A 27,608-nucleotide genomic window follows, 5' to 3' on the forward strand; every position below is an offset into this window, starting at 1 on the left:
CCCAAAGGCCAGTGATACTCAACATACGGCCCACGGGCCAAATCTGACCCACAGTAACCATTCTCTAATGCACAGTAAAAAAATAAAGTGTTTCACACTGGGAATTGTTTTTTCTACTTTTCATATAAATAAGGTGCCAGAGCGCTTAAACAGCAACAAAATAGAGCTTGTTGATTAAAAAAGGTGCCAGTGGAGGATCCACCACAACCCCTGACAGAGGTCCTAGTTGAGCCCCTCATGTCTTAAAATCCTAGAAATGTCTTAAATCTGAGATGTCCTAAAATCCTATAAACATCCTAGAATCCCGGAAACATCCTGAAACCTGTGAAATGTCCTAAAAATGCTCAAAATATCCTAAAGTCTTAAAAACGCTCTCAATGCAAACAAATGTCCTAAAATCCCAGAAACTTCCTTTGAAGCATCCTTAAGTCTTAAGAAACATCCTAGCACCCCAAAAGTCTCCTAAAATCCCGAAAATGTCCTAAAGTCCTAGAAATGTTCAAGTAGAAAGTGAATTTGTTCTATAAATACACAAACATATTACTTTAAACAATCACATTTTTTTTGTTTATTCGTTTTTTTGTTTTATTTATTGATTATGTATTGATTTATTCGATTACTATTATAGAGAGCAATTAGCACGTATTGTTGATTATTTGCATTTTTGGGGGGTGGAGGGTTTTTGGGCCGTAAGTTTGGGGGGTCGCCTATAAGGCACCAAACGTGTTAGAAGCGCCACTGCACGTGTGCTCATCTATCTTCCAGTGAGAGTAAACGTTCCCTGCAGGAGGCCGCGGAGAAGCCCGTCTCTGTTACAGCGTATCGACAGTGGGAGGACTCAGAATAAACGATGCCTCCTGTCTGTTTGAGTGAAATACAACCTCTACCTTGTTCCAGAGGAAAAGCAATTAACTAATCTGAGCGTTACAGTGGAGCTACAGTGGCAGCACGCGCTCCTCCCCTATCTCGTCCATTTAAGTAATTTAAGGATTGGAAAGGCCGCCCCATTTTAAACATTATGAAGGAGCAATCCCATCATGCTTGTCTTCGCCCTCGCCGCCCCATCTTGTGCTGTCTGCCGTCTCTGACTGACAGCATTTCCTTTTTAAGGGTCCCCCAGCACACCGCCTGCAATTTACTTTGTGCAGTGCCAATAGTGGCCGGGGTTAGGATGCACATATTCGAGGTCTGGAGGAGAAAGAAAGACGAGCTCAGAGAGGAGGAGGAGGAGGGGGGTGGAGCGGAGGGAAGGAGAGATGAGGGATAAAGGACGGACAGAAATACAGAGGAGGAAGAGAGAGAAGAGACCCTGTCACTTGGAATCACCATCACGGAGCAGGTGAAGAGAGATAAATGTCAAAGGACTCTCGGCGAAATAAAACAACAACTCGCCTGCACTCATCCAGGCAAGCACAAGTCAGCCACAGTTCGTGAGTGTCCTGGCCTCTGGTCTAAGTAGACACACGGAGGAAAAAAATACAAACGCAAACGAGAATCAAAAATAGAGGCCAGTGGTGTGACTAATACGGCAGTCCTTTCAGGATTTTACAGGCTTTTTTTTATTATTGCAGTCTAAACTGCTTGATTATGTATTAGCTTTTCTAGCAATTTGTGATGCATGTTAGGATGTTTTTAGAGGTTTTTTACAATAATAAACTGAGGGAGCAAATTAATATTGCAAAAATGCTTCAACACGCTATACTATGACTTTTTTAAACCATGCTTTATACTGTGACCTTTAAAAAAAAATGCTATTACTATTATTACTATGACTTTTTTTGACATGCTGTACTATGACTTTTTTGTCATACTATATTATGACATACTATGACCTTTTCCTAAAAACTTTCAACATGGTTTCCTATGATTTTTTTTCATGCTATACTACAACTTTATTTTTGGTTCTTTTTTTTGTTGTTGCAAATTTGGGGGTATTTTTGCTTGGTTGCTCATGGTCGTCTTCTCATTTTTGAAAGAAATTACACCAACATGCTCCGGTCTCAAAGTGTTAATGTTGTTTGTGCTCCATCACAACCTGAAAACAGTTTATACCCGCTTTTTGTGCAGAACATCAGAAAATTGACAGTTTTTAACACTAATTTTTGCTGGTAAATGTGAGACATTTGTATCCCACATATCTGCATCATGGATGTATTAAGAGACTTGGACACAGCATTCAGGACCTCGTTCATTCTTGTGAAAGTTGCTCAGTGGTGCATGAAGCCAAAAAAAGCTCTAATTCCACAGTATGAAATTACCCAGATGATCAGCACTGCTTCCACATCAGTGGGCCCATAGAGCAGCGTGTTGGCCGAGCCACCTACTTCCAGTTTAGCACTCCACTAACTTGAATAAAATGATTTAATCTTGCAGCTCTTTTAGACTTTAGAAATGTTATCAGACCAAACAGGTTTAATCCTGATAGTGAGATGAGTCATCAAGTATGTATCCACTGATTTACAGATGTGTCTTTCGCCTCCTGGATACATCAGAAAAAGGCTTTTTGGGTCCATTAGCGTCACATGACGGACCTGGAGTTTTAATTTCACTGTTTCGCCACTTAGAAAGTTGTCTTCAAAGCCCTGCACGCTTTGTGGGGGTCTCGTCTGGATCTTCACAACCAGAAACAAGGAAGCGTTTGGTGACATTATGTGGGGGATGCAAATTTGCAAATATTAGGATAGTGAAGAACAACCTGCCCTAGTATCCCCGTGACTGCCTTGTACTTGTTGCTTTGTTGGTTGGATTGATTAAAATTTAAGCAAAGGAGCGAGATTGGTTATGGTCAGAGTAAGAATGGGTGGGTTCCTATCAATCCTCAATGCATGAGGTGGTATTTCAGGCGATGTGAAAAAGCCATATTTCCCCAAACTGCTATGTAAACACTTTTCTAGGTCACATGATGCTGTGTCTATGTAGGAACTGGCTCCCTCGTGATGCAGCAGGAGCTACAGGAGCTGTTATTGCATCACATAACTCTTCAATAGTTAAGCGGATCATCCGGAGGTTTTGAGTCCACAATACCTCTGTGAAATTGTGGACTATCACCTCCCAGAAACCCTTCATGCGTGGCTGCTACCACGTATAACAGGCTCGCTTTTCAATTATGACTCCGTAACACGCCTACGTCGCTATGATTGGAAATAATGGCAGCTAGTGTGGTGGCTGCAATAGAAATAAACCTGCTAATGTTTTAAATATTGATCGTGTCGCTTCCTGAAATGTCTTCGTGAGAAAAGTCGCAGAACATCACTTAGAGGAAACGCAGTCATCTCGTAATTGAAAAACGTAAACCAATCAGGGGCAGAGCAGGACAGGCCATTCCTTCACCATCCTAGAAGTTGATTTACTTTATTTAACTTTATTGTAACTGCACTTCATTCAATAATTTTGTATTTTAATAGTAAATATTAGTTAACATTGGGACATCTAAAAATATCGAGATATATATAGTGTATCGCAATATAGCCTTAAAATATCAAGATAGTATTTTAAAGCTATTTAGTTCAGCCCTGATTTAAAATAAGCAATTTAACAGATTAACTCTAATTTAATGTTGTCAAAAATATTGATTTATTGATACATATAGATTCTGAATATTTGAAAGTGTCAGTACTCTTTTTATCTCTCTCTCTCTTATATTTTTGCATTTTGTTTCTTTGCATCAAATAAAGTAGAGTTGTCATGTTGCAGCCTTATTATAGTTATCATTTCATATAAATTTAAAAGTTATGTCCTCATTGTGGTCAAATATTGATATTTTCTAAGGTGTTTTATCAAAGTTAAACATTTCAGTATCGTGACAGCACTGCTCCAATTTATGTTTGCAGATTTTAATCTTCTGATTTGATTTTGAAAAGCAGAGTTTGATTGTAAGAATTGTTGTGACGTGAGATATTATACCTGGAGAGGACACCTAAGAGTGCAGGAAAGGCTCCAAAATTTTGGTCTGGGTCCCATGTGTGTGGAGAGTGTCACAGCTGCGGTGTGACAGGTCCTCCTGAAGGCCCTATTCTCACAAACACTCCGAGGCTGCTTTTATTAACACTACCCCCCCCAAAATAACAGAGAATGGAGCCAGGGCTCTGGAGCCAAGTAGCTGTTGCTGGAATTTTTCTGGCCTAATTTGCATTAATAAAGAGGCTGTTCCTTGTCGGAATGTGTTTTATCCAGCTCAAAAAATCCCTGGGCGATCCCTCTCCGTAGAGCACTGGGAGAATCCGACTGTCAGAGCCGACAAGACAAATGAATCCTGGTGTCAGCGCCGAGTGGCTCCGCGCTGACAGATTGAGAAGAACTGTCCCTCTGTCGACAGGCATGCTTCATTTTCAAATTAATAAATCTGAATAAAATATTTTACCCTTCATTATGAGTGCTGCCGCTGTGACAGCTTTGCTGAACAGGGCTGGGATGGGGATGTGGGGGGTGCGGCGGCGGGAAGGGGGGAGGTTGCTGCCAGTGAAAACAGCTTGCACCAAATCCACCTGGGCTTATGCTGTGTATTTATAATGTTTGCATGTGTGTGTGTGTGTGTGCGCTCGCGGTGTGTAGGTGTGTGTGTTTTTGTTTGTCTTCTTTTATGCACATGCACATTTTATGCGTTTTTCCATTGATCCTCCCCTCGCACATTTTCCGCTCGGCGCGCTCCCCGAGCCCCTCGTGTTCCACCAAAGAGGATGGGACAAACAAAAATAACTAGCGCCGCTGCGGTACAGTAGTGATAGATTCCTCACATATTCTCCCCTCACACCTGTACAGCCATATGGAGGCACGTCAACACGGCAAAAAATAACTCCTCAATGAGACCGTCGAGCGCCGTGTAAATGCTGAATGTAGCTTTTGGCTAATGGCGACAAAATGAAACGTGGTTCTATCACTTTTTCAGCAGTGTCAGTTTAACCCTTTGAAACCTGAGCAAACTGGCTTGATTTCTTCCAGAAACATGAGATCACTGTAAGTAATTGCTGTTAATTTACAGCCAATCTTCAACAGATAAATACTGTACAACGGTTTGGTACTGTGGTTAGCAATGCATTGTGGGTTGCTCCACTTGAAGCAACAGGCTGTAGCGTCAGTACCTGATCCGCCATCTTGGACAGCTAACTAAAGCAGCCTAATTTGGACCAGTGTTGCCAGCTGTACGATAATTTTGCCCTCTGTATGATGTACGATCAATAATTCCAAAATTGCCGTAAGGTACAATAATTTGACCATTGTGACACAATAAGGACTTAATTTAGTTCACACATCTCATTTTAAGTCATTTTCTGGCTCCTACATCTGTGTTTTCGCATCACTTCTCACATGATCTCCTTACAGCCAATCGCGTTTGGTGTAGGCCACATAGATGTGTTCAAAAGTCGTTTAATACTTGTTTACTAAAGTTATAAATTTAACCTGTTTGTTTTCGTGCTTGTGCCTGCCGTACAATAATTTTTCTCAAAATACGATAATTTCGAGCCACTGGTATGATAGTTTAACATTTCCAATCTGGCAACACTGACTTGGACAAACAGATGTGTCAGTACCCGATCCTGATCTGATCCGTTCTGCACATGCAGAACCCAAACTGTCGGCAAACATATCATCTCCTCTAAATTACACTAAAACACCTGCAGGAATCGCTTTAGCTACCATAAAAATCATCTTAATTATTTAGGCTTAATTATCCTTCTGTGAAACTATCAAGTGGATTGATATTTTGTACATGTTTACTTTGTCAAAATTAATAAATAAATACAATTATTTTTTGATATAAGCAGAAATCAGCATGTTGGTCGATTCCAACAATTCACTTTCCAGCGTATACAGCCCATACTGAAGATATGCCGAAAACAAAAAAAATGCAGAAATTGGTAAAAAGTAGAAAATAGAAAAAGAAAAGAAAATTACCCAAAAAATATCACACACACACAAAAAAAAGAAATAGAAAAGGAAAAAAGTGCTTAAAAAGTAATATTAGTTTCTATTATAATAAGATAATAAATAATAAAATACATTTCTCAATCAACTTATTTCTTTCAATTTGTGGGACATTTCTTGGCAAGTTGCTAATTTTAAAAGCGCTTTATAAACAAATGTTTTATCATTATTATTATTGCCTTTTCCTACATAATTTCAATAGAATCTATATTCATTTTATACTCTTGTGAAATACTGCACAAGAAAAGTCGACCTGGGTTTCAAAGGGTTTAATGTGCACCACGTGCGATTTGATTTTAACGACTAACAACTCTCCCTTCATTCCCCAAACCGCAGCTGATCATGTGCCGATGCGCAAATGAGGATCGATGAAACAGTCGAGTGTTTAGCAGTGAATGAACAGACTCTCGGCAAAACAGCGCGGTGGGTGTAAGTAGATGCTGAGTGACAGATTGATGGGGTTGAAAGACATAATTGCTTGAGATAAAAGGGAGCGGAAAGAGGGGGAAGTATAAATATAACACACAGGACTCATAATCCTGCGATATTACCCCTCCAGGGCGAGAGAAGACGGCATAAAGGAGCATGGTGGGTTGTTTCCAGTCACTCATTCTGGATGCTAAATTAATATGCAACAGCAAACACTAATATGCCCTTTGAGGAGGCTCCGGCATATTGTGCAAGACTTTAAGCTCGTGAAGTTGCCTCGGGGCAAATTCCTATGAATAACATAAAATACAATATCATGCTCTGTAAATGGTGGTATGTTTATGGTGCTTGGTATCCTGTCAATTACTGTTTGCTCTCTTATGATTCTTATTTTTGCAACATTTACCACAAATTCTATGAACTGGTGGTTTAATGTCATAACAGTAGTCAATAATAAGTGATATGAATTATTAAACGCTCATACTTTGGTCAAAAACACTGACGGAAAGTCAGATAATCAATATTTCTTCAGCTAATGCAAATTTGTATGCTTCATAGTCAGTGGTGCCCAAAAAGGGGGGCCATGGACATGCTGATGCAACTATTAGCCCCCCAAATCTATGCTGTCTTACCTAAGAACAAATGTAGACAACCTTGTTTGTTTATTGTCTTTACGCACCACACAGCTTAATCCACAGGAGACACTTTGCTCTGATTGTTTGAGGTTCAAGGAACAGGATGAAATATACTCAATTTTTTAGCCTCTCAGGATACCCCAAATCAGTGTTACATTTTTTAAGTAAGAACTGCAAAAATTTAAATAAAACCAAAGGCAAATCAAAATTCCTGATGCTTTTCTAAGAGATATACGAGCAGGATGTCCTTGTGCTTTGTGTAGCTGCACAAAATGTGATTGGCTTGTGGCGATCAAGGGTCAATTCTTTAACTCTCCATTCGACATACTGTAACACTTCAAATAAAAGCCTTGTCCCAATTAAACGCAGAGTCCCTCTTACTAGCCCGGTGTGGCGACAGGTTTAGATAAATAAAGGCCTGTCTCAATTAGAGGCAGGTCTGGTAACCTTGCAGTTTTTTGGATGTTTAAAACCACATTGGCTTCCCGCTGGAGTTAATGTTAGTTAACTGCAAAGATCACATGTATAAATATGTATATATGTTTAAACCTTTATTGATGACATTCTCCACACAATGTTAGTTTGGTCAGATTTTCACAATTTAATCATTAAGTTCATTTTACTGACACCGTGAGCTTTATCGGCACAGTAAACAAGAGAGACGCACAAAAAAGAGATTAGTGGATGAAGAAGACCATTTTTTTAAAAAGTGAAGGAAAAATGTCCAGTTAACTATAATCAAAATTATCATAATTACATATTTAAAAAAAAATTGCAGGTAATTTCTTGCAGGAACGACCGTTTAAAGTAACAAAAATAAGGTAGGCTACATAAAGCCAGTGCAACACAAAGCAGTGCACATCTGTTTAATATCAGTGTGGTTTTTTTTGGGGGGGGGGGTGTAAAAGCTACTGTTTCTGAAAGGTAACCCATTTCCTTTAATCAGCCTACAGAAAAAGAGAGTGCCATCCAGCCAATTAATTTACACCCGCCGACATGTGTATAATAATGACAGGCAGCACAAAGGACTCCATGTTCCTCCTTATGTAGGCCTTCAATATTTAAAGAAGAGTACATGTTTTTGGCAAGGCTACGGCGATGCACGTCACTTCTTAGACACGTCAGCCTTCCCTGTGAGCATACCCATCATCAAAGATGACATTTCATCAACTAACTCAATAAATAATAGAGCACGGTGCCTGCCATTTGAACTCGGGGTGACAGCATCTGAGGAAATTGTCAACCCGTAATTTGTTGTCTTATGTCTTCTGTCGTCTTTTATTATCACCTGTAATGTCCCACTTACAGTCTGTGTTACTGTAAAATATACATTTAATCAGCAATTAAAGAGTGGGGGGGGGCAGGCCGCCTTAAAAACGTCCAATACAGTCAAAACTAAGATAACGTTTAAAAGACGTCCACAGAGGCTGACTTAATTTGACGTCCCTGCTTTGACCACAGATAGATAGAAATCAAGTAAACAGAGCGGACAGAGAGTGACAGCACTGTATTTGTGATCTCTTTCCAGTGGATGGGGATCGTTAGGAAGGGGTGGGGGAGGAGGTGCGGAGAAATGTGCCAGCCCTAATGCCTTATGGCAACTCATGCCCAGCTGATAAGACAATATTTCATGTAGGGTCAGGGCCAATAAGGAGCCTTTTCAACACCACAGAGATGAATAGGGCCCGACTGCCATGATCAAAATGCCAGTCACACACACACACACACACACACACACACACACACAGAGAGAGAGAGAGAGAGTCCTGAGAATGTAAAACACACACACTGGCTGAGAGGGTGTAATCAGGTCAGAGTGTGTATAGCGATGCTGAAAGTTGACTGACAGGACTCGCTCTCTGTTGGCACTCTGCCTCGGATAAATTTTAACAACATTGTTTTATAGGATTGTTTGAGTAATGTAGTCTTTTATTTAAGCCTACTGTTGATTTAGATTAAAAATATAGGTCATGGTGGAGGTATAAAGTCTCATTTTATTACCGTCCATATATATTCCAAAGCGTTTGGAACGGCATTCATAAAAAACCAAGATCCAAGATTTAGATTTAAGCCACCAGCCCCATTCAGCGGCAAACTCTAATGATGACTTATATAATATTAAAGAGTGACTGAAAATTGTGTCAATGCGACTCAGTCACGAGAAAAAATGTTGGCATTGTCGTTTCTACAGACCACGAATACATTATTGGTAATGTTATCTAAAGTGTTCCACTACTGCTGCTTCACATTTATACTTTTAAAAAGAAGAAATGAGCTGTTCTTCCTTTTACAAATGAAAATGAAATCTGTCGGCAACAAAACTGGCGTGCAGTGAAAAAAGAGAATAGTTAACCCACTTTCATTACTTTAACTTGTTTTTCTTAAGTTTTATCAACTACATTTCCAAGCAACTGTATAAATCAAATTTCATAACTTGATTTGAAAAAAAAAACTTAATTCATTTATGTGTTACTGACTGAAGTATGTTTTTAAAGTTGGTTTACAAATCTTTTTTCCAGTGTGCTTCACTTAGTGAATTTGGCAGTTCTGCTGCTGCAGCGTTACATGCTGTGGTATGACATATGGCTACTATTGGCTAAACTGCTTTTTAACTGGCATCGCTGCTCAAGTTACTAACTTAAAGGGATAGTTCGCCCACAAATGAAAAGTCAGTCATTATCTACTCACCCTTATGCTGATAGAAAGTTGGATGAAGTTTGAAGTTTAAGTTTTAAAGTCCACAAAACACTTTGGGAGATTCACGGGGAAAAGGCGTTGCACTCATCTCTCAAACAGAATGGAGATGTTTTTCAAAACAACTTGGCACATTGGGGCTTCAGGACACTTCAGGATTACTTCAGACCAGCAAAATGGAGACATTTTGTGGTTTATAATGTATTTGTTTATGTTTGAATCCTGGTCACCATTTGCTTCAATTGTTTGGGAGATGAGTAGATAATAACTTAATTTTAATTTCTGGGTGAACTATCCTTTTAACGACTGTTGCACCAACCCAGTAAAAATGTTGGCATTGTAAGCTTCCACAAACAGTGGATATGTTACATTTGCACATTTTCAAACATGCCAACTAATATTTAATGAATTTGCCTTTAAGCTGTATCTGTTTATGTAGAACTGCAAATTGTAAAGAAAAATACTGATGCAACAGCACTGTGTTGCATAGATTTTTTTTAAAATATTAAAAATCAATGGAAACCAGTTCTGTAGGTAGCCGCAGAGTCCAAGAGTTTGTCAGCACTGGAGTCACTTGATATTCTGACAAGTTACAGATTCTGTGATTGATACTGATATTGATTTGGCCCAAAGTGTATTTTATTCTTTTTTTATATTCAATATTTTTTCACAGCACTTTAAGATTTATTCCTAATGTGATTGTGATTACAAACAAAATGTATTATTATTATTATTATTATTATTATTATTATTATTATTATTATTATTATTATTATTATTTCCATTTTACGCCTTCTCCATGCACATCTGTAAACATCTAAAATTCATGACAACCATTATAACTGTGTCATGAGATTTTTAGGAACTAGATTAGCTTTCACAAAAAGGTTGAGCGTCCATTAAAAAACTAGATTACAATTAAATTATATTTGCGGTGTGATTCAGAGTCTGCTTTAGAATCACAGTACTGGCTACTATATTCAGCAGTGATGATAAAATGTAGATAATAATAATTGTGGTGTAAACTCGTGACATGGCGCTGTTTCTGTGTGCTAATAATTGGATTACAGGCGGAGGAAGGGTTAAACCTATAAAGAGATATACGAACCTCAGCTGTGACCCTTTGCTCTCTGAGGTATCTCCCCTGTGCAGGATTCTTATTCAACTTCAAACTGACAGTGTTTTTAATCTTTTCTTTGCTTCTCTCCTGGAGATTGGGGAAACAAAAATCAATACGCTGTGGCAGGCGATCTAGAAGCCTGTGAATTACAAGGCCTGGATCCGGCCGAGCCGCCTGCTTGGCAGCCTTGAGCAGGGGACCATGGGAGTATCATCAGAGACCAAGGGCAGGTCACAGGTTCAGGTCAGGAGCGCAGGCAGAAAAGCAAGGTATTTACTGTCTGTGCACGAAAATGAGAAATAAGTTCCACGCGGCACCAGGGGAGCCTCGAATCTTCTCGCTTCTTTTTTTTTTTTTTCTGAGAACAGTTGAGGCCTCCGTGCAGCGCTCTCTCCCACCACACTCCTCTCCTGACTCCCTGTGGATGATATACTGGGCCTGAGCCTGTGATAATGCCCACGCTACAAATCTGAGCGCAGAACATATCGACACCTGGGTCTGTCATTATCCGTTAATCACGCCGCTGACGTACGTTTCAATCCAGGCTTCTTGGCAGCCCACCAAGCTTCACAGATGACATCAGATAAATCCACAGGGGCCACAGAGCACATACTTTCATCTTACCTCCACACACTAACCAAACTCACACGCGGAAACTCATCACTCTGCTAATCAGGACACAAATGAACAAATTATGAAAATGACTCTAAACGACGCGAGAGTAAATTTAGCAGCGCTCAAACGAGAAATTAAGTTTTGTTTTTAGCTGTTAAACATTTCTAATATTATTTTACTACTGGTGTTGTGTTGCATGACTTAAATTTTTGCATTTACAAAACGTAATGCATTGCATTGTGGGAATGTTTGCACAAAGAAGGGTACAATACATGGGCATTGCTTTGTTTGCTTGTTTTATTGTGGGAAATCGCTGATGAAACTCAAGTTTGGACACTTGAATAAAATAGAGGACAATAAATATAGTGCACTATAAAGTAAAGAGATGATTTAGGCGACACTGTAGTTAACATGTGATTATGTTTGGGAACAAAAACCATTTGACTAGTGTTAGGAAAAAAGATCATGTTTTGGCCTAAAATATCCGGTTCTGTTTACGCAACAATGTCTGGATATTTCACTAAAAAAACACCATGTTTTGGTGGCAAAATCGTGACTGCAAATGCCCCAACATCCCACTAAATAACACCATGAGTGTTAAGAAAAAAGATCATGTTTTGGCGTGCCTCCTGGACCTTCTGGAGATGCCCCAGTGCCTTGCTAAAAAACATGCCGTGGGTGAAGAAAAAGATCATGTTTTGGCTTAAAATACATGGTTTTGTTGCACCAACTACCACATGAAATACTGCAATGTTTCTATAATACCACAGTTTTGGTGCCACTATTGTGGCTGGAAATGCATTGTAGTTTTACTAACAAACACCTGATTTTGGTGTTACAATCATGACTGGAAATGTCACAATGTTTCTCTAAACATTTCTGTGCCAAACATTTCTGTGCCAAAATGGCAGCTAGAAGTAACACTGATCAGTGGGGTAGTGGAGGGTATAAACAAGCATACAGGGTATACCAACTCTATCTATCGGCCAAACTGCCACAACTGTGGCCGAAAATGCATCGATGTTCGCTAGAAAACACTTTGTGAGTAAGGTGAGTTGCCGAATGTCCGCTCCGCTCTCATTGTCCTACACTGTCGGCTGTAGGTTTGTGTCTTTGCTTGTGCAGTAACCGGCTAATGTCCTCTGTAAGTGTCACGATGCTCTCAGGTGACTTTCGCAGAAGCTCCCAGCAGCTGCAGGAGAAGAGCCGTCTAATCTGCATCTACACATCTCTCTGAAGCTGTAAATTATTTGTGGTCTCTGAGTAACTGCTGTTATCATTCTTATTGTTGATGGTGTAACTGAATAAAAAAATATATATATATACATAAATATGAAATTGAATTGGCTCTTGAAAATGACTTTCTTTTAAAAAAAATGCAATTTTTCTAGCTTTTTGTCTGAAATGTCGTTTTTTGGATGAAAATGCACAAATTTAATTCATCTGTACTCACCACATTTCAGCCTTTCATACCCTCAGGTGATGAAAAACAAACAAAAAGAAATCATCGCTTATCGGTATCTTACTGGCCATGAGAAGCTGGAAATTCGGCTGGAACATTCATTATCGTGCATCACTGACAGTATATATACCACAAATGTTACTAATGACTCAAATACTTTTTGGCCCAAATTTTCTCCACAAAGCGGCTTCCCTACATCACCATTCAAATCTTGCTCAGCACAACCACAGTTAATCTCCCTACTTTGATTCTCTGTATGTAATTAACCCCTACCCACCTGTCTCTGTGTCATCCCTGTGTCTTTGTGTCTTTGTTTTTGCAAATAAAACTTAAAAAAAAAAAAACAGAGTACAAGAAAAAAAAAAGAGTTCTTGTGTTAAAATCAAGATATAATTTGGCGCTTTGTATCCAACAGTGTCAGTGGCTAAATCATGAACTGGCTCCATTGTGATTCATGTTTTTGTACTCAGAGGTGTTTCCATGACACTGATTGTAGATTTTGGACTCAGATTAGAGGCATCCAGAAATCTTTTTGACTCACTGACTGGACAGCGATTAGAGCGACTCCATCACCCTGCGTGTCTCCGCGTCGTTGCACCCTGATTCATATCCCCTGATGTCATCTCATGTGTCGGGGCATTAGTCCAGGAAGAAAATATTGCTCTGTAAACACCACATCATCCACATCGCATCAAACACAGAACAGTTTGAGATTTAATTTTTTTTTCCCAGCGAAGAAAAAAAAATGCCTGATTAATTTCTGCTTGAGAGTCCAGCCTTAAGCACTTTGATCAATATGTGTGCAACTACCTGCCAATGCTGGACTGACTGAGTAATTAGCCAATGTGCTTGGCGGGCCTGACGGGGGTAATGAAGTCACACGGGCTAAGAGCTGCCAGGAAGAAAATCAGCCCGTTATTCCAATCCAAATAAAGACGGTTCCCCTTCAAAAGCCTCGTATGGATAAACTGAGAGAACGCCATAAGATGCTCAGATACGCTTTAACATCACAACAACACAAATCATCTGCGTCCCCACATACGCGCTGACAGAAGCAGAGAGCCCATTCATTTGCACGAATATTAATTCCATCCAAGATTGAGGAAGAGCGCTATAAATATCTGTGACCGCCTGATTGCTCTGGGAAGATCAAACGCAGACAAACAATGTACTTTCTAAACAGTTTGTTCTGAGAGAATTATGACAGAAATAACTGACAGCTCTTGATGAACAGGAACATCCAAAGATCAGACAAGTTTTTATTGCATCAGAAATTAATTCTAAAAATGATACATCACTCAAAAAGCATATTAAAAGCATTCAGCTCCCGCTTGAAGAATTTTTGATTTCTCTGACAACGGAGTCTAATTAGACCAAACGCGTCTCTGTTTGTCTGACTGAAATAACTCAATTATAGAAACTCCAAACATCTGGCTGCACACTCGCACAATTGATTAGAACAAATTTTTCCTGAAATGATTAAATAAGACAGTAATCACTTTAAAGCCAGCTCCATCTCCATTAGAAGTATGTACGAGTCAAAAGACGTGGAACCTCGACTAATCCAATCACCGCTGAACCCACACTCCTCATTATGTGCCGTTACATGTGCGGCTGACAAATAATCAGATGTGTACAAACAGGTTTCGAATCGCAGCCACGGCATATTTCTGACGCTTTTTTTTCTTTTACTTTGCTTGTTCTTTTATAAATTATGCCATGAGTTCCTTGCTTTTATTTTTAGCTTGTGTTGTTTGCGGTAGTTTACACAGTAGGGTAAGGCCGATGCGAACATTTTTACTCCGGTTTGATAAACTGAGTTTTACCAGGTATCCCACTTGACTCAACAGCTCCTGAGTGGAATATAAAGACACTGTTTCCCAACAGAAAACTAGTGTCTGACTATCAGGTAGCATCACCTTAACATCGGAGCAGACCGTCTACACTTAGGGCCTTATCCACAAAAGGACCGCACTGCGTTTGCAGCTGCTAAACCTGTTTAAATGAGAAAAAAAAGATCTGCAAAGCTCATGTTTGCAAACTGCACTGACAAGCAGGCAGCGTCCTGGGCACATCTGTCCATTTGCATTTGCAAATTAGGAAATATTCAAAAGTTTGGCACAAAATTGTCCCCTTCCTATGAAAATAAACCTGGCTGCAATCACCATTTAATTCGCAAAGACCAGTGCTGATTGCCACAGGCAGTTACAGTGGTGCTATTGAAGCCATGGAGACGTGTAATAAATAACCACAATTTCTCTCTTCAGAGATCACGAGCTTTGAGTGGTATTAAATTGGTATTCACAGTTTTCACATGACGTCACGTTCTTATAGGAACACCTGACGTTTTTGCCAGGTTTGTGGTAAGCTTTGCTAAAGTGCCATTACAGATTTGTGCAAAAACTAAGCAATATTTTTGAAATGTAGATAAAACACAATAACGAGACGACTGCGTTTCTACTGAGTGATGTTATGCGACTTCTCTGGTGATAACATCCCAGTAACCATGGTGATGGATGCTCAAAATATTAGCAGCTTTATTTCTATTGCAGCCACTGCAGTAGCCGTCATTGTTTCCAATCCAAGGCCGGTATGTGTGTTGTGGGAGCGATAAGGGAAAGGGAGGTGATAGTCCACGATTTCACAGAGGAATTGTAGATTCAGAATTTCTGGATAAAGTGAGTTATGCAGTGCAGTATTGTAGCGCATAGCCATAGCATCATGTGACCAACAAAGCCAAAAAAGTGTTTTCATTGCAATTTTGTGAAATGAGGGTTTTTCAAATTGCTTGAAATACCACCTCATGCGAGCGTAACAACTTTTTGTGATAAATGGGAGTTTTTTCAAAATGCTTCCATTAGGTGTATTTCATATTTATGATTTGAATTTGCACAATTTTTGAGGGTTAATGGAGACCCACCAAGTGATGAATGCCATGAACATTTCTGAACCCCACAACCATGTAGGCACGTTTTTTTTTTTTTGAAAGGCTTTGGCCTGTGTGCTCGTTACCTCCTCTTCCTCCTGTGCAGCCTCAGCCTATCAGCCTATTACCAATGACAGGGCAGAGGACAGAGCAGAATCCGCTGTAGCCTTTAATTTCAGGAGAAGAAAGGGGGAAAAAAACCCAATTGAAACTTTCTCTCAATGATTTGCTACTTGATTTGACGCTGGACTTTCCCCATTGTCACAAAATCGATAGAGGCAAGACAGGCAGGGCCTAACTGGAGAGGGCTTTTGGCTTTTCATGCCGAGCAAAGGCGAGCACAGAGCGTCAGGGTTAAGTGATGTGTTTCTGACGCTGAGTGGGTCTGGGACACCCCATTCGCTCAGCCGCCCTCTGGAACTCGCGGGCCTAATGGCAGGGCAAATCACTGGGGGGAAGGGGATTGACTCCCCGTGATGTGTGTGTAAGTGCGCATGAATGTGTGTGTGCTTATCTATTGTCCATGTGTGGCTGTTTGTTTGTGTGTGTGTGTGTGTGTGTGTGTGTGTGTGTGTGTGTGTGTGTGTGTGTGTGTGTGTGTGTGTGTGTGTAGGGGAGAGTCTCTAGGGCACTGGATTGTTCATAAAACCAAGCGAGGGCTGCAGCATAATGACTTCACTCACCTCCCAAAATCAAAATTAAAAACATCACAGTGGACGCAGCTATTATCATTGTAATGGGGGAGCCACAATCTGCCAGCTGCTGTGTGTGCATGTGTATGTTCTGTGTGTGTGTGTGTGTGTGTGTGTGTGTGTGTGTGTGTGTGTGTGTGTCAGGGTCATCTTTGTCTCTTCTCTGGTGTCACCTTTTATCTAATGAATAAATACAAATACAAGACAAATATCACTGCTGTCAGGAGAAAATCTCCAAAATGTCAACTTGACAGGAGCAATAATGCTGAAGATTTTCATTACATCAGATCCAATTTTGATACTATTTATGACTGCCTTTTTTCAGCAATAGACAATCAGTGTATTTGCATTCTGTAGTTACCTCTGCAAAACAACAGCATGTGAACAGACCGCCTGTTTAAAGTGGCTGAACAGGTTGATAAAGTATAGTACTATGACATGACAAACACTTTTCCTAACATTTTGTTACTGTTAGGCGATAGACCCTTTCACACATACACTGCAAACCTGAAATTATATAGCTGTATATGAGAGCGCTAATGTCCGAATCAGCTGGATTGGACATTGAATGGACTTGATCCTTCCAGATCTCTGCTACAAAGTCCTTGTAAAGTCTAATTGAGCCTTTGTGTAAATAATGCAGGTCATTGTCCGGAGAATTCAGTGAGCGAAAGGGCATGCTGATGTGGTTTCTATTGGAAGGTTTGCACAAAACTGGGAAAAAAACAAAACATTCAAGGGTGAAAAAAGGGGTCATTTACACTAAGACAGCAACGAAAATGTCTAACTGGAGGGATGGCAAGATTCGAGAGTCAACATGGTGATCTCAATGGATAAACAACTCATTTTAGGTTGGTTAATCAGTGACTTTATATTGACAGTGCACTCACTAACGTCCAGCTTTTGACTGTTATGAGAAATGTTACAATCTGCATTCACAGCAGGTCAAATGACTCTGCAGCAGTCACCTATTTATCGTCCCCGACTCAGATCAGCAGTGATGGAAATACAACACTTGGTTGAACGCGCCAATTGTAGTCTCTTTACCAGCGAGATGCAATGATGCGCAGACAAAAAATACTTCCCATTTCCGCCACAACAGAGCTTGTCTCCATGCTGCGTTCTACTGTTTACTAACCTGTTTTCCTGCCTGTCCGTGATGTCAGACTTGACACACCAAAAACCCCAGAAAGGTAAACTTGTCTGCTGCAGAGCGGTGTACACAGCTCTGGTCTACTGGCAATGGGAGATGGTATCTGGCAATTGTTCGGCCAGTTACTGGGGTATAGGTGACCATAAGCGCAAGATACATGTGATTAACCCTTTGAAACCTATGCAAATTGGCATAATTTGTTTCAAAAACATGGGCAGAAGGCAATGAGCGACTTTATAAGAAATGACCCAAAAATTTGCCAGAAATTGGTGAAAAAAACAACAACAAAAAAAAAGGAAAGTGAAAAAAAAGGAAATTACTTGAAAAAGTGCTTAAACATTATAATAATTCTGTAATTCTGGACATTTTGTCCTATTTTTTATTTTTAAAAATCTAAATATACAAATCCCTTGCAATTCCTTTGCAGGACATTTGCTAAGTTGCTCATTGCCTTCTTTCCACCATGGTTTTGAAAGAATTTGAATCACTTTTTACATGGTTCGAAGGCTTGAATACTTGCAGAAGGCGTCTGAACCTAGCACAAGAAAAGTGATGCTGTCCCAGGTTTCAAAGGGTTAAGAGAAAAACTTTAAAAAATCTATTTTAATTTCACAAGGACTATAATTTCAAAATTTTACAAACCGTAGTGTAGCGATCTTAGAACCCACAGAGGACCTTGTAATCATTCAAGGTAAAACATGGAAATTTCAAGGTGTTCCCTCAACAGTCACATTATGCAAAACAACACATTTGAGTTTGACATTACAATGACTGATAGTAATGAAGCTACTGACACTGAGTTCGGCATAAAGGACTAGTCAAAGAGGTTCGAACCAGGATCATGAATTCCTGAGAAGCCTGAGTAAATGCTCTTAGGCAGATAGAGAAGGCCATAGCCATTTGGGTAAGTAGGGAGCAATTACACATGAGGATGATTTAGGGAGATGCTGTCAGTGTGGTGAGGAGCCAGGACCTCTGCAGATGAAATGAAAATGGCCCGTATAATGGCAGAAGCGACAACGCGGCTACTTTGGATGGACCGACTATTACGGCACGTCAACACAGGCAAGAAAAAGAGCAAAACTATGAGGATGGCAATTAGAGAACATGAAAGAAAATGGATCGCGGCGGCTCCGGCACTGAGGAGAATGTTAGAGCAGAGGACTTCTGAGCCGGAGTTAATGCAGTGATTTATAGAATTTGTCATCACAGACATGTATGTTATAAATTTCCCCGCTGCAGTAATAGCGATAATGAGGTCACCAACTGTACGGTGTCATCTCAGCACTTTGGGGTTCAGGCGCGGCGTTGAGAGAGGTTACCCGACCCGGCATTCTGGATCATTAGAGGACGGCATCAGTCACCAAACATTACCTTAATGCAAATGTCAGGCTGACTTTGGGCACGTCTCCGTCTCGCGATCGCTCTCAGGATTAGACGAGGAGCAGTTAGTGATCAGCAGGGGTGGAAGTAACTAATTGCATTAGCTCATATTACTGTAACAAAGTCGTATTTTTGTGTACTTGTACTATAAAACCCACCTTTGTGTACTTGTACTGTAAAACCCACCTTTGTGTACTTGTATTGTAAAACCCACCTTTGTGTACTTGTACTGTAAAACCCACCTGTACAGACTGGCATTTGTATAACTTTGTATATTATGTATTTAAGTGTGTATATGTATGTGTTTACATTTGTGTATGTATATATGTATGTATGCATTTGTATGCGTGTGTGTGTGTGTGTGTGTGTGTGTCCACATGGATGGATGTGTATATGTATGTATGTATATTTATGTATATGTGTGTATGTGTGCATATCTATATGGGTGTGTATATTAAAGTTTAATTGCATTTTCTGCAAATGATGTCTTATCATGTTTTCCTTTATTGTACGGTATTGTATTGTAAGGCACTTTGTAGCTTTGTAACAAGTTTATTATTATTTGAGTATTTATAAAAAATTTGTAATTTTACTTGAACTTCTGTGCTTTTTAAGTATCAAACTTTCATTACATCTCAATTTGCCTAAAAGCAATAAACTGTGTGAAAATGGAACGAAAGGAATGAAATAAATCAGCAGATGTGTCTGTGGCTGCAGAACAGCAGACCAGCAGAGAGGAGACGCTGCACTGCGCCGACACTCTGAACAGATACATGTTAATTTTTACATTTCTGGCTAAATGAAAGGTGGTGGGACAGGTGCAGGATGGCAGAAACCTGAGCAAATTGGCTTGGTTTCTTTCAAAAACATTGGAAAAATGCAATGAGCAACATAAGAAGTGGCTCAAACATCAGCATGATATAAGCAAAAAGTTGCACAAACAGTGTCTGAAAATAAGCAAAAAAAAAAAGTAAGAATTTAGTCAAAAGGAGCAAAAAAATAGAAAAGTAAAAAAAACACAAACAAGAAAGTGGCCTTAAAAATGCTAAAAATAATAATAATAATAATAATAATAATATAGATTTTTTTTCTGTAGCATGATTTTAAATATGTAATTTTAGATCTTATTTTAAATATTATAAGAATTATAGTATTCAGGATATTTTTGATCGTTCAGTATGTTTTACCCCACGATTTGTAAAGAAATCAAACCAATTTTCTCAGGCTTCACAGGTCTAAATGCTTGTGAAAGGTCAACTGATGTTGATCTAGTTGTTTAAGGTTTAAGTATATTCCACACAAGAACTTTAACTTGTACTTGAGTAAAATTTCTAACAGAACTTGCGCATGGGTCCAATTTCCTCTCTTCCTCTCGTGATCAGTTCGGGAAGGTCATCAGTCAAAATCTACAGTAAATACAGCCCCGATATGAACGCTCATCTGCATCATCATCATCATCATTATCCACACGACCATCATCATCATAATCATTATGTAAATATGCTCTCAACATTTTGCAGTTTGGATCCTGGACGGCACAGCAGGCCCTGTCTTGCATTTGCATGTGCATATTTCAGTGTTTTTCCGAGAACGCGCCGCAGCAATTAACACAGGATTAATTGGCATCTTTATCTCATTAGGGCCAATCTGATCAGAGTATGATGAGGTTTCGGCGCGCTCCCATTTGTTTAAGCGGATTGTGGTAATTGCTGTCATTATTATGGGCTCTTTAGCGTCATCCGTGGGCCTCCTCTCCCTGCCTGGACCCCATAAAGCCCAGCCATGTGTCACAGCTCAGTTTAGTTAACCCCTGGAATGAGCCCAGTGGTGCTGGCGTGTGGTTAACGGCCGAGCTGTGATTAGCTCTCCACACATCAACCCATTAACACGTCACCCCCCCCCCCCACTTCTCAAACTGCCTTTGTGTTCACTCCTAATTACAGTCTTACCTTCCCAAATAAAAACTTTACAAGCCCCAGATGGGGGGGAAACATGTACGCACAGTGTGGAATCGGGCAGGTTGAGTGCGTGGTGTTTTACAAAACCCCAGGGCCTCATTTATCAATCCTGCAATGATGTACTTCACCACTGTGGCACGTACACGCCATAAAATAGATATCACTTTGCAGAGAATGATAGGGAATTATGGTTATTTCACACACTGATATTAAGACTGTGACATTAGAAACAACGGAGAGGTCTTCCCTTCTCCCACAATATATGTTTTACAGCATCTCCGCCATAATAAATATACTGTGGATCCAAAGAAAGACGCATCAAAAGACAGTATTTCTAAGAGAGGGAGCTATTACTTCAACATGAACCCAGATCTACAACCCACCGGAGAGAGGTAACAGACGGATATTGAGATATAGTGTACAATAGAAAAAGGGAGCCATTGATCCCACCGAGCGCAAACTTTACACTTGCTGCTAAGTTCTCTAAAGGGGGCAATCAAATTTTATACGCTCGTAACTATTTCACCCCCTCTAAATGTTAACAACTGTGCACTCGTGCTATATGGCCCGTCCCTTTTGTTGATCCGCCGCAGTGATGAGCTCCATCGTCATGGATCTGAAATATGATAAGCAGGGGCGTTCCTCGGATTTGAGGACATTGGGGGCAAAGCCTGGACCTCTGACGGAGGATTTTTAAAGAACCAGCACTATGTTGATGCTTTTTATGCACTCTGGCACACCCTGGAAAACCTTTTATTGAAACTTAAATTATGATGTTAAAAATATAAGCTGTTGTTAGTGATTAGTACTGAGTAGAAACAGAATTGCAACTGCGACCATTACAAATGTATTCACTCGAGTTGAAAAAATCGCATGTATTTTTGTTAAAAGTGGCAGAATTAGTATATCTTGTCGAGTATAAAATTGGACAGATTATTAGATTCTGGGCATATTATCATTATTATGGGACTGTTCTTTATTTATGAGAGGGGAGGGGGTGGTCCCTTTTTGAAGGCATGTTTCCTTAAAAGTTTTTGCAATTTTTTTCCCCTTTAATTTTTTGTAGTGATTTGTTTTCCTTGAAAAGGGTGTTTATTTCTTCTTGGTGATTTTTTTCTTTTACAACTATTTGATTTTTTCTCTTTTAATATTTTTGGTGATTTTTAAAACTTTTTGGTGATTTTTTTTATTTAAAACTTTGGGCAATTTTTCTTTTCTTTTAAATTTTTTGCTGATTTCAAAAAATAAAAAGGTTTTAATTTAAACATTTGGGTCTTTTTCTTTCCTTTTTGGTTACTTTCTTTTCTTTTACAATTTTTGGTGATTTTTAAAGGAAACATGCACGTCATGTGAAATGAAAGCTTCATGCGTTTTCCCCCGGTCACTCAAGGATAAGAATATTTGTAGCTTTGGGGAGTATAAAAAAAACAAAAACAAAATAAAAACAGCCACCCCCCTCCCCTGATGAATAAAGAGTAGTCCCTTAGGCCCACTGCTATTTTTGAAACTATATAATACATGCTTAGATTTGGGGCTAAATGTAAAATGATCTGGGCTGAAGCCTCAGACACCCAGGCCTAATGTGATAATAACAGTTGGAGCCTGTGCAATGTAATGTGTTTCACCTTGACAACCAGTGTCTCAGAGTAAATTCATAGTGCCAATACACTGCCCTCACAAGTCAATCATGTCCTTTGGGTGCTCTAAAAACATATGGGAGCGGCTCTATCTGTCAGAGTCTTTGAACAGTATTGAGACGCCCAAGAGGCGCTCTGATGTATCGTCTGGCGCTGCTCTTTCGGCAACTTTACATCTCGGGACAGCTGCCAATTTGCTGAAAGAAGAAGTGGTAGGAAGCGTGACTATTGCTGCACAAACTGACTTTTGATGCGAGCGTAAAATATCCAAAAGAACATTGTTACGTCGACGATCGAGCCATGAAATTATGTGAAAAATAACTGATAATTCCATAAAATGTCGTTCTTTAAAAGTGTGCCAAATGCAGATACTTTGAACACCCATACGTATGAATTCAACATTCGGGAGAGTTAATTGGTTGTGACACCCCTTCACTTGCGTTCCTGGTTTGCAGACCCCTTTGACTCTCGAGTAAGGAGACATAAAGAATTACACCAAGCTTTGAGACACAAATACTTCTGGAGTGCATCGCAAAGGAGAACTAGTCAAAATTAGACAACCATGAGCTCCATCAGAGCCCTGACAGCCTATGACAGCAGCAGGCACCAGTTGTACCCACTCACCTATGCCTTTAAGCACAAACAAAGCTTTGATTTCCTCAAATTCCCCAAAAAGTACCCCCCCCCCCCCTTTCTATGGGTACCACGACTACGACGACAACACACTCCACCCCGTCGCCCCTCATCTCCCCGAACACAATCTAAGGAGGCGCGTAGCCATCTGTACCTCCGGGGAAGCTGCTTCTTCTTCAAAGAGCAACATGATCAGCATTATGGCATCTGAAAGACTCTCTCCATGACTGGGGAAAGTAAATCAGTCACATCGTTGAAGACTGACACACTGGGAAAGAGGCACGTCAACACCCAGAGCGAGACTGCGAGCCCTGAAAAACTTTAAAGGCGTTGTGTCCTGTTGTTGAGGCTGCGCTGTCACCTGCTCCAGCCGCTGTGTTTGCATCATGTACTGTATGAACACACAAGTGCAATACTCTGTAGAGGACTCCCAGTGAACTTTGTTTGGTTGGAATTTAATACAACAGAAAATTCCTTTATCAAATGTATAAGAATTTAAGGATTTCCAATGTTTGAGCCAGGATTGTCTTTTCTATGGGATCACTGGGCGGGTTTCCAGTACAGATTTGCACCAAACTTAAGCAATATTTCCAAAATGTCAATAAAATACAATTGAGAGATGACTGCTTTTCCACTGAGCGATGTTATGCGACTTCTTCTCATTCCAGTAACCAAGGCGATGGATGTTCAAAACATTAGCAGGTTTATTTGTATTGCAGCCACCGCACTCGCTATCATTATTTTCCAAACAAAGGTGACGTAAGCGCGTTATGTGAGTGATGATGTAAACACAAGTCCCTTATATGTGGGAGGGGCCACATATGAGGGATTTCTGGGAGCTGATAGTCCAAGATTTCACAAAGGAATTATGGATTCAAAACTTCCGGATGATCCACTCAACTTTCTCAGAGTTATGTGATGCAATAACAGCTCTTGTAGCTCCTGCTGCATCATGAAGGAGCCAGTTCCTACTGACAAGCACAGACATAGCATCATGTGACCTCATAGCATCATGTGACCTCATAGCATCATGTGACCTAGAAAAGACAAAAAAGTGTTTCCATTGCAGTTTTGCAAAATCTGGCTTTTTTGAATACTGAAATACCACCTCATCCAGGCGTAAAAACCTTTTTGTAATAAACTCAGTTTTTCTTCAAAACTGACGTGTTTCCATTTGGCGTATTTTCTATTTGCAATTTCAATTTGTGTATTTTGAATGAACACCCACCTATTGACTGACAGTCAACCGTCAGCTCTGTGCGTCAACTCACTTAAACAAAAATAAACAATCTTGACAAAATGTTTGCTATATGCATGAACACAGCCAAATTTATCAATAAAATGAAGAATGAAAATGCACGAAACAGTCCGTGAGGGTTCTAATAATCCATTTTTAGTTGTTTAAAAGCGGATATTTAATGAAACTTTATTTCCTTCACTACAACCTTCTCTCTAATAAACTCCATTCGCACAGCCTGTGTTTCTGCCTCTTTTACAGAGAATATTTCTTGCAAAACTGACAGTCTAGAAAATAAAACACTTCCAATATTAAAAAGAGCATTTTTAGCACAGCGGCTCCACTTTTACCAGCTCCACCAGACATCAGCACTGCAGTCTGTAATGCAGCCAATATTGCAGTCAATAAACTTTGTGGGATCATGCGCTCAATTACGGCTGAAGCTCTGTGAGGCAACGACAGCAAATGTCTCTGATGCAGCAGAAATATTCATGTCAGTGGTGCCCTACAGAATCCAATAGGCCTGGCTGCCTTTGAGGAGAGACAGATGAATAACCAGAGAGGGAAGGAGGGGGGGATCCAACGCGAGAGGAGCTTTGGTGGAGAAAAAAAAGTGAAAAAGCGAAGCAGCCTTTGCTCTGCGGGGTCTTTGAAGTCCTTCCTCCAGCAGACACTGGTACACAGACACACACAAAGGCACACAGGCTCTCTCTCCCGCTCATCCCCTGTTTTCTCACTGCCTCCCTCTCTCTTCTCCCTCTTTCATCTCCTCCGTATCCCTTCATCTTTACCCTCGGTTTGCTCCAGGGATCCCCCCTGTCCCCCAGTACTTACCACTCCTTTGCTGTCCAGGCTTTGATATCTGCTCGCAGAAAGATCAACAGCGTACTTTGGATCCATTTCTCCAGCTACCACTGCTTTAATAACGGCAACAAAGCCGAGGCTTTTCAACTGCACTGACTCACATCTATTTGTTATTCATAGCCACTATCATTTCCCCAAAGCACTGAAACATATGCATGCAGAGCTGACTTCATGATTTCTCTAAAACATGAAAAGAGAGCATACGCTGTGTGGGTTTCTCAAAAGTAGTGAGCAGCACTCAGAACACAAGTTCTGTAAAGAGAAAGAAAAAAGTTCAACTCTAAGTGCAACTAGAACAGCGACATCCCCCCAAAATAAAGCTCGAAATCAACCCTTTGAAACCTGAGCAAACTGGTTTGATTTATCGCAAAGAGAGAAGGCAATGAGCAGCTTAACAAGACATGGCCAACAAATTAGATAATAATGAATGATATAAAAAGAAGAACAAGAAATGACCCAAAAAGTGCTGAAAATTGAAAAAAAAAACCAAACTTATTGTACTTAAATTATTTACTGCGGCATCATTTTATTTATCTAATTATAAGAATTATGCATATAATTTCTGGACATTTTTCCTTTTTTTCCCCCTTTAAAATTTTTTACAGGTCTTTTTGTTTTGGTCATCTTTTACTAACTTCTTGCAATAAGTGGGACATTTGAAACCTGAGCAAACTGATTTGACTTGCAATAACAAAGGGAGAGGGCAATGAGCAACTTAACAAGACATGGCCCAAAAATTAGCCAGAAATTTGTAAAAAAAAAAAAAAAAAAAGTTACAAGACATTTAACCAAAAAAAAATTTTTAAAGAAAGGTTAAAAAAATAAAAATAAATAAAAACAAGAAATGACCCCCAAAAAAGTGCTAAAAATTAACATATATGTGTGTATTTTTTTCTGTATAATCATTTTAGATGTGAAAATGAATATAGCTTTCTGCACATTTTTTCCTAATTTTTTCCACCTTTAAACAAATGGGGTTTTTTTTCTCGTCACCTTTTTCAAATTTCCGGCAATATGTGGAACATTTCTTACTGAGCTGCTTACTGCCTTTCTCCCATGTTTTTGACAGAAATCAGACCGGTTGTTAACCAGCTTGTAAAAGGCATGGCAACAGAGCACAAGAAAACTCATATCAATCCAGGTTTCAAAGGTTTGAGTAGATACGGTTTACAAAAAGGATTAAAACAGATCCTACAAAATTGTTTTTTTATGACATCAAAAGGCAGCAAAATCCAGATTTCTAACCAGAGTCGCGGTCACATGTGCATGCACGCAGTCCGCTGTGGTTTGATGAAGCTCTCTGGCCATGCACACGAATGCAGCCTGGTTCTGTCTCCGAAAAGGTTCTGTGAGCCTCCAGGCCAGCCATCACACCAGGCATGAATCATGGAAATGTCAAGTACAAAGTCTGCCACAGAACACAGAGAAGAGGCTGCGTACTGGGAGGCTCCGACCACAACACGCTGCAGCTCAACACCAGAACTCTACCAGCATCAACACGGCCACAGCAATTATTATTATCACTACATTTTTCCTTGATAACAAATATTATGAGTCTAATTTATTCAGGGGTTTTCCAGGATTACAGTGCTGTCAATTCGAAGCCCAAAAGAGCCAATCACATGAGTGGAAGTTCATCTCCTCTTAATGTGTACAAATACACACTAAAGAGCAGAAAAGGGCGGGAAAACTGTGAAACTGAAGTGTGTGATAATGGCTAATTAATTTTAGACATGTAGGACTGGACACTGGCTGGATATAATATGTACACTTTGGCCATAGTTATTGTTTTAGTCACTGCGTTTTGGGACAAATCCGCCTCCGAGCAAATAATTTGAATATTATTAATTTCTTTAAACTATTACTGTATATTTAAATTATGTTTTACTGGCATTTTTTCCAGTGAGGAAGTGGCTACTTTTTTTGTACAACCAACAAACTTTAGAGAGGTGGTCACAGTGCAAGACTGAAGCCCCTTTACCACTGCACATTATTGGTCTGCTGTGGCGCAGTGCATTCTGGTAGTTGTAGGTTTTCCACCCCTTGAGCAAAAGCAGATGCTGCAGTCCTTCTTCTGAATTTTCTCTGGTCATGTCACACCAATTTCAAAAGAATCTGCATTGTTCTACTGCAGAGACAAACGATTGTTATGACAAAACCATCTTTCCAGCAGCGAAATACTTCTTGTTTTATTCCATTTGCTTTTTCTTGGGTTTTGTTTTAAGAAACATTTTACTATACTAGACTA

At 39.8% G+C, this 27,608-nt stretch overlaps 1 protein-coding gene across 4 annotated transcripts in view; it reads right to left on the reverse strand.

Annotated features, from left to right (window-relative positions):
• The window catches only part of LOC121941021 (pre-B-cell leukemia transcription factor 1-like), a 195,548-nt gene that overhangs the window by 129,924 nt on the left and 38,016 nt on the right, over nt 1–27,608 (reverse strand). Inside the window, exon 1 of one of the 4 annotated variants that reach the window (XM_042483717.2) lies at nt 25,331–25,390. The exons of the other annotated variants lie outside the window; for them this stretch is intronic. The gene's annotated coding sequence lies outside the window, so the exon portion shown is untranslated. Of the gene's footprint in view, nt 1–25,330; nt 25,391–27,608 lie in introns of those variants that run through there. 4 annotated transcript variants of the gene reach the window in all.

The sequence above is a fragment of the Plectropomus leopardus genome, chromosome 5, assembly GCF_026936395.1.
Source record: "Plectropomus leopardus strain MGB_pleo_1.0 chromosome 5, ASM2693639v1, whole genome shotgun sequence".
In the NCBI taxonomy this organism is placed as follows: domain Eukaryota; kingdom Metazoa; phylum Chordata; class Actinopteri; order Perciformes; family Serranidae; genus Plectropomus; species Plectropomus leopardus.